The sequence below is a fragment of the Strix aluco genome, chromosome 5 (genome assembly GCF_031877795.1).
Source record: "Strix aluco isolate bStrAlu1 chromosome 5, bStrAlu1.hap1, whole genome shotgun sequence".
Taxonomy (NCBI): domain Eukaryota; kingdom Metazoa; phylum Chordata; class Aves; order Strigiformes; family Strigidae; genus Strix; species Strix aluco.
This window is the reverse complement of record NC_133935.1, coordinates 65662178-65674706: the sequence shown is the minus strand read 5'-3', so window position 1 is coordinate 65674706 and position 12529 is coordinate 65662178. Positions and strand designations below refer to the sequence as shown.

General features: G+C 38.2%; 1 protein-coding gene across 5 annotated transcripts in view; it reads left to right on the top strand.

The window, feature by feature from the left end:
- GRM8 (glutamate metabotropic receptor 8) overlaps positions 1–12529 on the top strand; it is a 362097-nt gene that overhangs the window by 127091 nt on the left and 222477 nt on the right. Inside the window, exon 1 of one of the 5 annotated variants that reach the window (XM_074827658.1) lies at positions 8040–8109. The exons of the other annotated variants lie outside the window; for them this stretch is intronic. The gene's annotated coding sequence lies outside the window, so the exon portion shown is untranslated. Of the gene's footprint in view, positions 1–8039; positions 8110–12529 lie in introns of those variants that run through there. 5 annotated transcript variants of the gene reach the window in all.

The following is a 12529-nucleotide window of genomic DNA, read 5'->3' as shown; positions in this document are numbered from 1 at the left end:
CTATTTTCCCTGACTTTTTGACTTAGCTGGTGAAGCAAGACAGAAGCTTTGCTGTTTTCCATTACACAGCACAGCTGTTCAAAGGACCATTTGGTCTCCTGTTAAAATTCACACATGCTTCCAGAACTCTTGAAAAATTAAATAAAGCTCATAAATAAGCATGGCCACTCCCAATCACCTACTTTCAGATCAGACTCGCATAGAGAGAAGCAGATGTATACAGCTGCTGTATTTAACAAGTCTGATTAAAAATACAGCAAGAGGCAGTCCTTCCTGGAAATTTTATGAGAACAGTTGCATCACAGAATGCCTGTTTGTTTAGCTCAAATGTGTCATTCAGAACAATTTGGGCTTAAAACCTTTTAGTGAATTTTATGGGTTTGTGTCTAGCCTCTTGTTGGACTTCAGCATTATAAACTTGTGGGCTTTATAATCAGTGCTTTTGGGAGGATTCAGTAACTGGACTACATCCCCATTAGGAATGACTGCTTCCTGAAAAATTGGGCCACATGAAAATGTTATTTCAGCACTGCTATTAGCAGTAAAAATGATGGGAACATAAGTTTCACTGAGCAGATGCACTATCTGCTCACAGTAGGCAAATATCAACTTCAAACCCAAATTTAGATAAGAAATCTAAATTTCTTGATAACCAGACATATTGTGTTTATCTGTCTAGTCCCAGCTCCTGTCATTACTGTAAGTATTTCAGATAAAAAGAAGCATGTGCTTTCCATGTAAATAAGAGATAAATGGCAAGTTTTCAGTATTGAAGATTTTCTTCAGTTTGTAATAGCAGTCAAAGGGCTCCTGCAATTTGACTTCTTAATATAGCTTTTCCTCTCCCTCTTGTTCTTCCATTTCCTCCCCTTACAAATCGAGTACAAGTGTCTGTGACTTGTACCCAGCTAAGTGCTCTTCTCCAGATACACTTGTATTGAATGCAGTTTTTCTAGAAAAGATTAGTCTCAGCATATGGCTGGAATGTAAGAGTTCCTTCCCATCATATTTAACAATCTTGGGGTTTTTTTGGCATTAAATCTAAGTGTTGTTTTCTTGTAAGGAACATTTTCTTTTTTCCTTCCTCTATCTCCATTGCAAACACTTTTATACTCCCATGCATTTTACTTTATTCTTGAGTTACAAGATAATGTGGATTGTACAGAGGTTGGATACTATAGAAGTTTTTCATTCATAAATGCTCAATTCTTAGGAAGTTCAGATGAATAACCAAATCCTAATATTCAAGAGCTATTCCATTGTTAGCACTTGCTGTTAGTACTATTAGGGATGATTTTATATTTGGAGTAATAGTAAAGTCAGTAGTTTTGTTCCCAAATTAAAGCATATTGGCAGATCTGCCTGGTGGAAGTTGCAGTTTTGCTAAATTGCTTATGATACTTTGAATTCTTTTGCATGAGTTCTAGTCTGCAACACAATCTGTTCTCAGAGAAAGATACATTAAAAACTGCCTATCTCTTCTCAAAATGGGAAGACATTAACAGGTATAGAAAGCTGTATGCTGTATTGCCAGTTCACATGGCAACCGGTTAAAATAAAAAAAAAACAACCACAAAGCCAAACATAATATAAACTGAAGGAATGAAAAAGCAAGGAGTTTATTGTCCATCTTTAAGGATACTCCATCCTCCTCTGCCACTTTATTCTGCTACTGTGTAGTAAATCAGATAGCATGCAAATATTTCTGAATGTGAAAATATTTTTGAATTGACAAGAGCAGTGGTAAATACAATTTATCCTTGTAGTAACTAGGGAAATACTCAGTTCTGGGAAATTAGGAAAATAATAAAGCTTAAACTAATCTTGCCGGGCTGCTTCATATTTCTCAATGGGATTATTAATAGTGAAAGGAAATAGTCTATACTGAAGTCACAGCAGAGAGATGTCTCATCATTTAAAGGGCAGGGGCAGAACAATCAGAAGAAATGTAGAAAATTGGCTAAGCTGTAATTGAAGATATTTAAAATTCTAAATATATGCTGAACAAATTAACAGGAAAATCCTTTGGGTTCTATTCATGTGTGAGCATGATTGGTGGTACAGTAAGTATGAATAAATTGTTTAGAAAAATTTCAAACTTTGTATTTTAGCTGCAAACATTTTCCCCTGCTGGCCGATGCTAAAATTAGAGTAGATACATTTGTATTGTTATATAAATGCACATTTCGCAACAACTGCAGATGCTGCCTGTCCTTGCAGCAGCTCAAAGAGACATCAGTAGGTACATGTGATGGTTAGGGGAACTTGCATATGATACATGGATTCCAATCAATATTACAGAGTTATTCTGTAGTTATGAAAATTGCTATATTGTGAATACTTCTTGATAATATTTATCTACATTTACTGACAAGGTTTCCAACACATACCCTTCAGCCTCAGGACAATACTTAAAATCTAATGACTGTGCTTTGACCAAAAATGAATATACTTTGTCCACTTGCAGGAAGAGGGTGGAATATGGCTAAACACAGAATAAGAGGCCAAATTTTTTATATATAGACAGTCTCACAGCATCACTTGAAAAGCCTGGCACAAAACACAGCAGGTAAAAAGAGAGGAACTGATGTGCAGAACTTTGGCACTGAGTAACCTCTGTGTATATGGCTTAGCTGTTGGTCTTGCTAAGGTGAGCTGGACTGAAAAGACTCCCGGGTTCAGAAGTAACTCTCAAGATGCACTGTAATGTCATAATGGCACTTAAGGTACAGCTTCAAAGGATGTCAAACTCTGCATGTTTGCAAGACTTACCTATGTCTAGAACCATGTATTTTTCATGCTTTAGTAGTGAACAAATTTGCTTTAATCTGTAGGTGTTGAATACTTCCAGTGTGACATAGTTAGGTTGAGGAATAGTTCTCCTGCCTCTCTGGCATGCAGGCTGGGGAGAGGACTAGGCTGGTGGAGTGAAGAGACAATCTGTAAGGTTAGCACAGGGACACAAGCAGGGAGATTAGGGGATCTAGTTCTCAGTCAAATGCTGCTAGGTGGGCCCTAGAAATACTCCAGGAGGGAGCAGTCTGGTGGAAGTCCTATGAAGCAGAGCTCAAACAGACCTGTGAGAGAACTGGTCAGTGGAACTACAGCTGCTGCGTGCTTGGATGGCTCTGAAAAGTAGAGCTTTATGGACTCTTCATGATTTTTGCTATTTTATGTAAGAGTAAGGAATAATGCCACACTGAGGGATCTTGTGAAATACTAGGTGTCACACAATGATTTTATGATTTGTTAGATGGCTGAAAATAATGCTACTGCTAAACCAATCTTTCATTTGATTGTAGCGATATGACAACATTTCGCAACTGAAAATTTTTGATGACTACATTTAGTGTTTTAGTTTATAGATACACTAGCAGCCAAGTGGGTCAGAAAGATTCAAAAACTTGTATTTCTCTGTGAACATTTCTGTTATCTCCACATCTCAACATCCTGCTTTCTGCAGAGAGCAGATGGGCATTTATAGTACTTTCCAGCTGCATTTTCCAAAGTACTCACTGATATCTTTACCTTGCTTGAGTAGTATTTTCTGATAGGATGAACATCCTGTACCTCCTCACGAATAACTAAGTTCAGTGGGGTGGGAGAGTGACCCTGTAGCTCTGTGATTCACCTGGGAGAGAGGAGCCTTTGATTTCGACTTTTTCTCTGCATACCTCAATACATAAAAATGCATATGCATCTGGGCAAAAGTGCATAAGCCTTGTTTGAATGTGCACTGAGGAATACAGGGGCCTAAAGCAGGTTGGTGTTATTATATTATATTGTTATGGTCTTTGCACACAAGAATTGGCCAAGAAAGGTACTGTGAGAACAATAAGTACAATTTCTGTAAACGTCAGTTGGCTTTGTTATCTGCAGCAATGGGGAATGTCAAATTGCTCCCATTCTGCTTTGAGTTCAACTCATTTCCAAAACAATTAATTCTCATCTAAATTACCTTGATCTAGATGTGAGAGAGATGGATATCTTGGGTCTCACAGTCTCACTTTTACTGTGTTCGAAATCCCAACAGTCCTCTTCTCTGAGACTTGCAGCTCACTTGTTCCAGGTACAACAAAACATGTTGTGAGCAAAAAGTGGTTGGGTTTTTTTGTTTTCAGTTGTGATTGTTTCTTTTCGGGGGGTGGGAGGAGGTATGGTATGGTTTGTTTTGGTTTGGTTTGGTTTTAGTTTTACTATTTTTGGTTTGGTCTTTATAGCAGAAAATACCCTAAGCCTTAATGCTGAGTTTCAAACATGGCTTTGATATTCCTTTTAGAATTGGCATATAATCAGTAGAGGTAGGTTTCGTCTTTTATGTGATTTCCTGAGCAATAGTCAAATGATATTCACTCACAGTTACAGACTTGAAAGTGATTAGCACACAACCCTAACACCCTTAAGGATGCTCTGTGCTTGCTTGCTGCTTTATTTAAATGGAAAGCATGGCCTTTTACAAGGTCACAAACATTTTTTCACCTTTCTAATGTAAACTTTAATATGCAGAGAAGGTCACTCTTCTCAATACCATCCTAATTCAACAGAACCAAGTCTTAAGTGAACGCTTATTTAGCCTGGTACCTGAAGCTGAGGCAATAAGAAGTACATGGAAAAAACCCCTGATTTGTATCTCTGAAGACCAAGAAAATAAACCACAAAGTTTCTCTTTGAAAGTTATACGGTATATCTGATGTTACTGTGACTTACTTAAATGGCGTTTCTTTTTTTAATAAAGGTGTCTAATGATGATACAAAGGAAGGCTTTAGGTATTTGGATTTAGAGGGTTTGCTTGGAGTTCTGTGCTATATAACAAAGGGTATTTATTTGAATAATGAACTGAGTTACCTTCTGCACATCAGCTGCAAGTGCTTACATTTGGCCCACATTTTTGCATTTCCTTCATAGATGTATAGAATCATTTTTCTAAAATAGTTGGGCATTATATATTATTAATTTTTGATATGCTAAGTAAGCACTGGACTTTTAAGGTTATTTGATTGCTGTCTGTCTCACACATTGTAATCCTTAGATAATGCTATGTTTTTGTGGCTGACTGTACTTTAGGTGGCTTAATAATGACTAAAATGTAATTTACTCTGTTATGGTTTAACCCCAGCCAGCAACTAAGCAGCACACAGCTGCTCGCTCACTCCCCACCCTAGCAGGATAGGGGGAAGCAATTTGGAAGGGTAAAGGTGAGAAAACTAGTGGGTCGAGATAAGAACAGTTTAATAACTGAAATAAAATAAAAATAATAATAAAATTTAATGAAAAGGAAAATAACAGAGACAAGTAAAACCCAAGAAAGACAAGTGATGCAAATGGAGATAATTACTCACCACCAACCAACCGATGCCCGCCCAGTCCCCAAACAGTGGTCCTCTGGCCAACCTTCCACCTAGTTTTATTGCTGAGCATGGTGCCATGTGGTATGGAATATCCCTTTGGTCAGTTGGGGTCAGCTGTCCCAACTGTGTCTCCTCCCAGCTTCTTGTGCACCCCCAGCCTACTCCCTGGTGGGGTGGGGTGAGAGCCAGAGAAGGCCTTGACTCTGTGCAAGCACTGCTCAGCAGTAACTAAAACATCCCTGTGTTATCAGCACTGTTTTCAGCACAAATCCAACACATAGCCCCATACTAGCTACTAAGAAGAAAATTAACTCTACCCCAGCCAAAACTAGCACACTCAAATGTGTTTTAATTACAGTTCCCTATAGGCCAAACTACAGTATCAAAGTATATAAGTCTTTTATGTTTTTTGGTATAATGAGCAGAGGCAAAGTCTTTAGCACAAATGGATTACAATTCCCAATACTAGATGAGAATGCTTTAGAACTGCAGCATGCTTTTCTTTTGTTTGACATCCCCTTGTCCTCGATGTTTTTCTAATCCTATTATTTCCTTTCTTCAGAAGTACAGAATACAGTAGCTGTGCTGCATCCCTGAGAGGAAAGGACAAACTGACAAGATCACTTGCTGCATTATGCTGTGTTGATAGATTGTTTAAATCCTGAATTTGTAATGCAGATAGAAATAAACAGTTTCTGAGCAAAAGCTGATTAAAGAATTTAGTCAGAATTTTGTATCACAAAAGAATTGCTTACTTAAGCAAAACAAAAACATTGATGTGGCCCAAGTGATTAAGCAAAAACTCCTACCAATCCCCTCAAAAACCCAAAACAAACCAATAAAAATCATAAAAACCTTACGAGATAAAAGCCCCCTAAAATGACCAGTTGTGCATCATGATGAATTCCCTCAACTCTATTAATTTAAGGCTAAAGGATTCTGAAATACTCATGCCATGGGATCACATAGCATTTAACAAACTTGAACTTCAGTTCTGTAAAGGCACGGAGGTCCTATGGTGAGAATTACTTTAACAAGCTCTGAAGCAGGATATGTTTCAAATAAAACAATCCAGTGAGTCAGTGTGCAAAAAATTTGCTTCCTTCATTTTTTGTCATTATGCACATGCAGAAGCTGTGGATGTAAATGAGATACTCAACTCCTAATTAGAGCTGAGCCCTTCCATTCTCTTGACCTTTTGGCAGGTTTGGGCTTAGAGTCCAAATCCTATATTGATTTTCTGATTATTTGTGTTAGCCCTGGTTTCCGTATGGGAATATTAGAATTCAAGCCAGATATGGGTGTGAACTGTTATTAGCCCAGATAGTGATCTGTCTTCTAAGCTGTAGCTTCTGCAGTGCTGTCTACTCTCCACTAACCCATCAATAAAGCATATTTATTGAATTTAGTCTATTTTCTTGAATTTTCTGTGGCCTTCCTTTCTTGCCACTTACTGTGAATTTATAAGCTTTTGTAATAAAGATCTGGTCTTTAATATACTGCCTTTGGCTTATTTAGATTCATCCTCTGAAATGCCCCACAGGGAGCTATGGTTTTATTTCACTTTCTATAAACAGAAATCTGAGTGTACTGTTAAAAGGGGAAGTTTAACACTGGAGGCAATCTGTGAATTTTAGGCTAACAAGCTGGATGTATGACTTCAGCTACAAAATATGCATAAAAGAATCCTAATTGTATAAGGTACTACAAAATCAGTGTTCATAGGAAAAACAGACTCCTTTAGGTAGCAACAGAGATACAATTTTATACATAGCTTTTTGATATTTTGACTGACTGTTAAATGCAGATAAGCTGCATATTAATCCCAGTGCTTTCTTCTGGGGATGCAGTCACCACAAAGCATCCGCCAGGCAGTACCGAACTAGCAGATATGCAGTACGCTGCCAGAGTGCCAGCCCCTGTACTACAAAGCAGCTGTGATGGTGACAGTGGCAGAGTCATCGTTTGATGTAGCAGCCGGCACCAGCTCAGTGCCTCCCAGCAGAGCAGGTGAAACTGAATTTTGTTCCATTGGAGATGAGAGAGAGGGCCTGGCCAAAGCCCTGCTGCTGCTGGCATGGTCAGGAGCGAAGGGTGGAGGTGAACCAGGAGGCTGAGGGGGAAGACTCAGAGAGACAGGTGTGTTTCTCTAGCTCGGTGTGTGGGAGGTAGAGGACAGAAATTCCTTGTGCTCAGAGGGGTCCAAGTCTGCCCCCCAGCCTGACCCCTTCCCCTATCACACACACACACTCCCTTTCCCCCCGGTGCAGCAGCTGCAGTGCAGTCCAAGGCTCCAGCCTAGTCTCAGTAGGCAGCAGGACCACGGGCACTGCGTCATCCCTGGCTGCCTCCTGCTCTCTGCGAGCTACCTTGCTTGCCAGACTGTGCCCTCTTAGCAGTGCTTCTGTCACCTGGACTGAAATGCAAATGCCAGCTAGGTGTGGTAACAGCGCTGAGGAGCCTATGCCCATAAAAATTGAGATTTTTGGATTAAAAGCACCCTGTAAAGGTACTTATGTGATCTTTGTTACCTTGGTATCTAAGATCCATATGTTATTGATGCTTGTACCTATCTCTAATGGTGTTCAGTATTTCCTTCGTCACAGATTAAAAGCTTCTGGGACAGTGACGTGCTTGAGGAAACATGAGAGATGAATAACAGAGCAGCGAACTGAATCCAGGTCACAGCCCAGCCTCATAGCCAGGAGCATGGCCTTCGTTTGCTTGCAGCATCACACGTCCTCCTGGGTCTGCAGTGAAGTACTGTGGTTCTCTCTTATCACTTATACTTCTGACTTGAGCTCTGAGAATGTCTCTCAACTCCATAAGTGTATATGACTGAAAAAATACCGGACACTGGTTAGGGCGATCAGGATGTATGATCCCGTTTATAAACTGACTTAGGTCTTTCTTAAAACATCTGGGCTTTACTACTCTCTCTGCACCTACTGAAATAATATTCTCTATTTCACAACTAGTTAAGAAGCTTCTGATTTCCAGCCTAAACATGTTCATAGTCTGTGTCTATCCATCTCTTCTTGTGTTAAAATTCTAGTTTATTTTCAATAGCCCTTTTGTCTTTTTTCTGTATTTTTTTCTGTTACTGCTGAAGGAACCAGATGACTGTAGTAGGAGTGAATTTGGGAGGTTTAATTCAGTGTAGAACTTTATCCCGAGTATTTTTATGGAACTGTTATGCAGAATTTATGTAGACAGAGATATCTGAGGTACTTCAAAACCATTAATTTAGAGATCCTCACAGCTCCACTCTTTTGTAGGTAGGTATTTTACCATTTCATAGAGTGCAGTCAATTGCAGCGTTGGTGCGTCTCACCCTTGAGAAGCCTTTTTTATTTGACTTTAATGTATTAGCTTTTTTAAAATATGTAACCTAAAAGCATAACAGGGTACAAAATTTGAATATAGTTTAGTAGCTGGTTTTATGTTTATTGCCTCAATGTATCTGACTTTCTAAGGTCACTGATTAGGAGTTTGAATAGTGGTTTTTAGCTGCCTACACTTTCAACATTCAGAAAGATGTCTTAAAGTAAGAAGAACCTGGGATTAGTGAACACTTAAAAAGCTTTGCTCAGTACAAACCATTGAGAGGCTGTGGCACATTTCCATAAATAGTGGAACTTATGAAGATTATTTTCCTGTGGATTTGCATCTTTATATTGACTTTGATGTCAATGAAGGTATAAGATCTTATCAAACTTTTCTGGCAGATCTTTTATAAGGATTTTTGTTTCTCCTTATCACAATATTTGGAGTTTTTTCCAGGTGAACTACAACTATGTCTAGTCTTCCCATCTCGTAATTTAAAAACGTCTCGATAAATATTATTGAACATTTTCAGTCTGTTAGCCAATTACGAGATGGCATAGAGTAAGATTCCATTATTCTTATTTCCATCAGTGACAAGGCTAAAAATGTTATATTCACAACTGTGTTACCAAACATAGATGTATTGACGATCAAGGAACTATGTTGATTGACAGCATCCAGGGTGTATTCCCATACTGTCTAAAAAATGCCTGAAACTTAAACAACTTCTTCCCTACTTAGAGTGTGATTGGTGCAGCAGCCCTCAGTGCGTGTGGTTGACGTGCAGTAATCGTGAGTTTTCAAGAGTTAGTAGGACACTGTGAACATCTTGTACCTGTGTCATTTGGCTGTTATGACAATGTCAGAACACTAGAATTTGTTTAGACTTCTTTTTAATGACTAGAATGACTACAGACTGTATTCTGTGCCTAGCTAGTTAATCACCATAAAATGCATCTGTGGTAGTGAGAAGGGAGTATAATACACTGAACACATAAAATCTCTGATATACTTTCGGCTGTTGGTGGTGATGTTGAGGTCTTACAACGTTCATCTTCTGATACCAGCAGGGCTTATTTTAAATTGAAGAAGTATTTCTGGGGAAAAAATTGATAAAACAATCCTTATGACAGCAGAGATAGTATTATTGTAGTATTTTTAATACAAACTATAAACATGCAATACAAAACTATATAGTCAGTGTAATTTGTAAGGTATTTTGGAATAAAAATGTTTGCTTGATTCTGAATTATTAGTTTAGCCCTCCAGATGTTGATATTAAAATGCTTCATTCAATAAATAGTAATATAATACAAGCACAGTTGGATCCTGGTTTGGATTCTACATATGCCCTAAGGTGCAGGAGAATTTCAAACAGTTGAAATGAAGAGTCAGTGTAATGAGGAGGCTCTCTTAAATTATGCAGTGCTAGTATTCTCGCTCCCAAGATTTTGTGTGTGTTACAAGAAGCTTGCCAACTGTGCTAAAGCAAAATGGGATGATTGAAGAAGTTGGGGGTGGGGTTAAAACTTTCCCAGAAGAGACCCAGAAAAGAAGGAGGGGCAGGCACTGGAGGGGAGGAGGAAGAAAATAAAATGAACATGAAAGTTCTGGTTGTACAGATTAAACTGTCCCAGGGGCTGGTTTTTTATGGTATATTATGATCACTTTTCTAAATCCTGATGCAAACTCATCTGAAATGGGTGAGAGTTTTGCATGCATAAGAGGCAGGATTTAGCCCCATATGGCTTATCTCTTTGATCTTCAAAGGTCAATTTTGTATTGCTAAGCCAGCTCTGAATAAGTCCCCAATTAATTACGAAGAGAAAACACTTCTGTTCAGTAAAAAGGTGCATCTGCTCAATGTTACTTCTTTCTCAATGCAGAAATTAATGACCGCAAACAAAACAGTATTTCCCATTGCATTCCCTCTGCCTTTACAGAACAGTGGTAATGCAGAATACACCCTCCCTAGCTATTCTGACTTTTTCATCATCTAGCCTCCCTGAATGACTACAATAATAGACATAACTCTTGCCTGTAGAGAACTCTGTTTTCTTTGGTAGAAAGAAATTAGATTATCCTTAGCCTTTTGTATAGCATCTTTCATGTAAACTACATTCCAAAACACATTACAGAGTAAGAGCAGCAACAACAAAGAAAATAAAAAGTAAAATAGAGAATACTAGCTCTAGACAAGAGAGAAAATGAAGTCTGAAAAAAAAAGTAGTGTGTTAATGAGATAAGGTATCAATTTCACATGGCACAAAAGGCATTCACACCTAGAAATGATAACACTGAGTGAAGAAGCAGAAAAGCCCATGTTAGATGAACTGAGGAGAAAGACAACTAATAATACCTTTAGCTGAATTTGCTGTATGAATAAGTAAGCATCTGGAAACCCAATTCGCCAGTATCTTCCCGCTACTTTGTAATGCTCAGGTGGTTTCTGTGGTGGGATGGGGTAAGTCTGGGAAAACTGTTTTGTCTCTAAAATGAGACTACAAAACTATTTCTTCCCCCACAGATCACTCTCCCAATTGGCTTTACAAGTCAAGTGAATGAAATAGAGTGTTGTTAGCAGACATATTTTGTGTGTAAGAAGCTGAGAAGTTGCATTTTTTTATGTCAAGACTGCAGAATCTGGACTTTAATAAAGCCTCTGCAGGAATCGTCTTGCACTGCAAGTCAACTAGAAGCAGTGGCCTGAACAATAAATGCTGCAGATTTAAGACCTGTTCAGCAGGGGACTCATGTACACATTCTTCAGATGTATTCAGAATCCCACAGATGTTTCCAGTGCCTGCATGTTCACATGCCAGGAAAAGATCAAATAAGGAAGTCAGATTGAGATTTATGGTAATACCACTACTGTGGACTTCTGAAGGAATGGTGCAATGTGTCCCTAATTTTGTGCTCGAATGGTCTAGAAGAAAATATTGTGGGTCATTCTGTGTAATCAAGACCTTTGGTTTTCCTTGCCCACAAAATGAGTAAACAAATTATTGTTAAAATATTAATACAAAAAATTATTGTGGAGGAAATGCAAAGATAAATTGGATCTTGAATCAGTGGACTCCTTGGTTTATGGTCTTTTGTATACTGTATACTTCCCAGGAATCCAGGTGTAAAAAATGAGTTCCTAAATGCAAATCATTTTGCATGATGTGAATGTTATAATGATGAATCAAAGATAATTTGATTCATATGGCATTTTTCCACACACCTACTCATCTCAAGGAAGAAGGAGAAACTTATCTGCCTTTCCACCTACATAATAACACAAGGCTCCTGATCTTAGATAAAATAAGCTCCTACTGTTGATATAGTTACTTGGATAGATATATTTATCGTGCTCTAAGTAAATGTGAAAGAAACACTGAAGAAAGTGTATGCAGTCCCAACGATGAGTTCAGAAATACAAAATGTCTAAACCTGTCCTTATGCTTCCCTTTCACCTAATATCAGCAGGCCAATATTGGATTTTTAGCAAAAAAGTAACCAAATAACTTTTTTTTATACTTTGTCATCATACTGGGAATTCCTTTCACCTATTGTGATTAGTTGTTCTAAACCACAGTGAACCTAAAGAATGAACTTACTTAAAGTAAGAAGACGGTCTTACTTTGAACCTCCTTTCTTTAAAATATAGCTCTGTGACAATTGTTTTCTATTATTATTTAACAGACTTTTTGATTGAAGTCCATATGGTAGAATGTGGTCCTAACTTCAGAGAGCTCAGTTGCACATTGTATACCATGAAGTAGTGAGTAGTCTCTAGGCTACTTATTATAAAATAAGTGGGTATCATCTCAAACAGAAGGATACTTCAGAAATCTGATCATGTTACAGC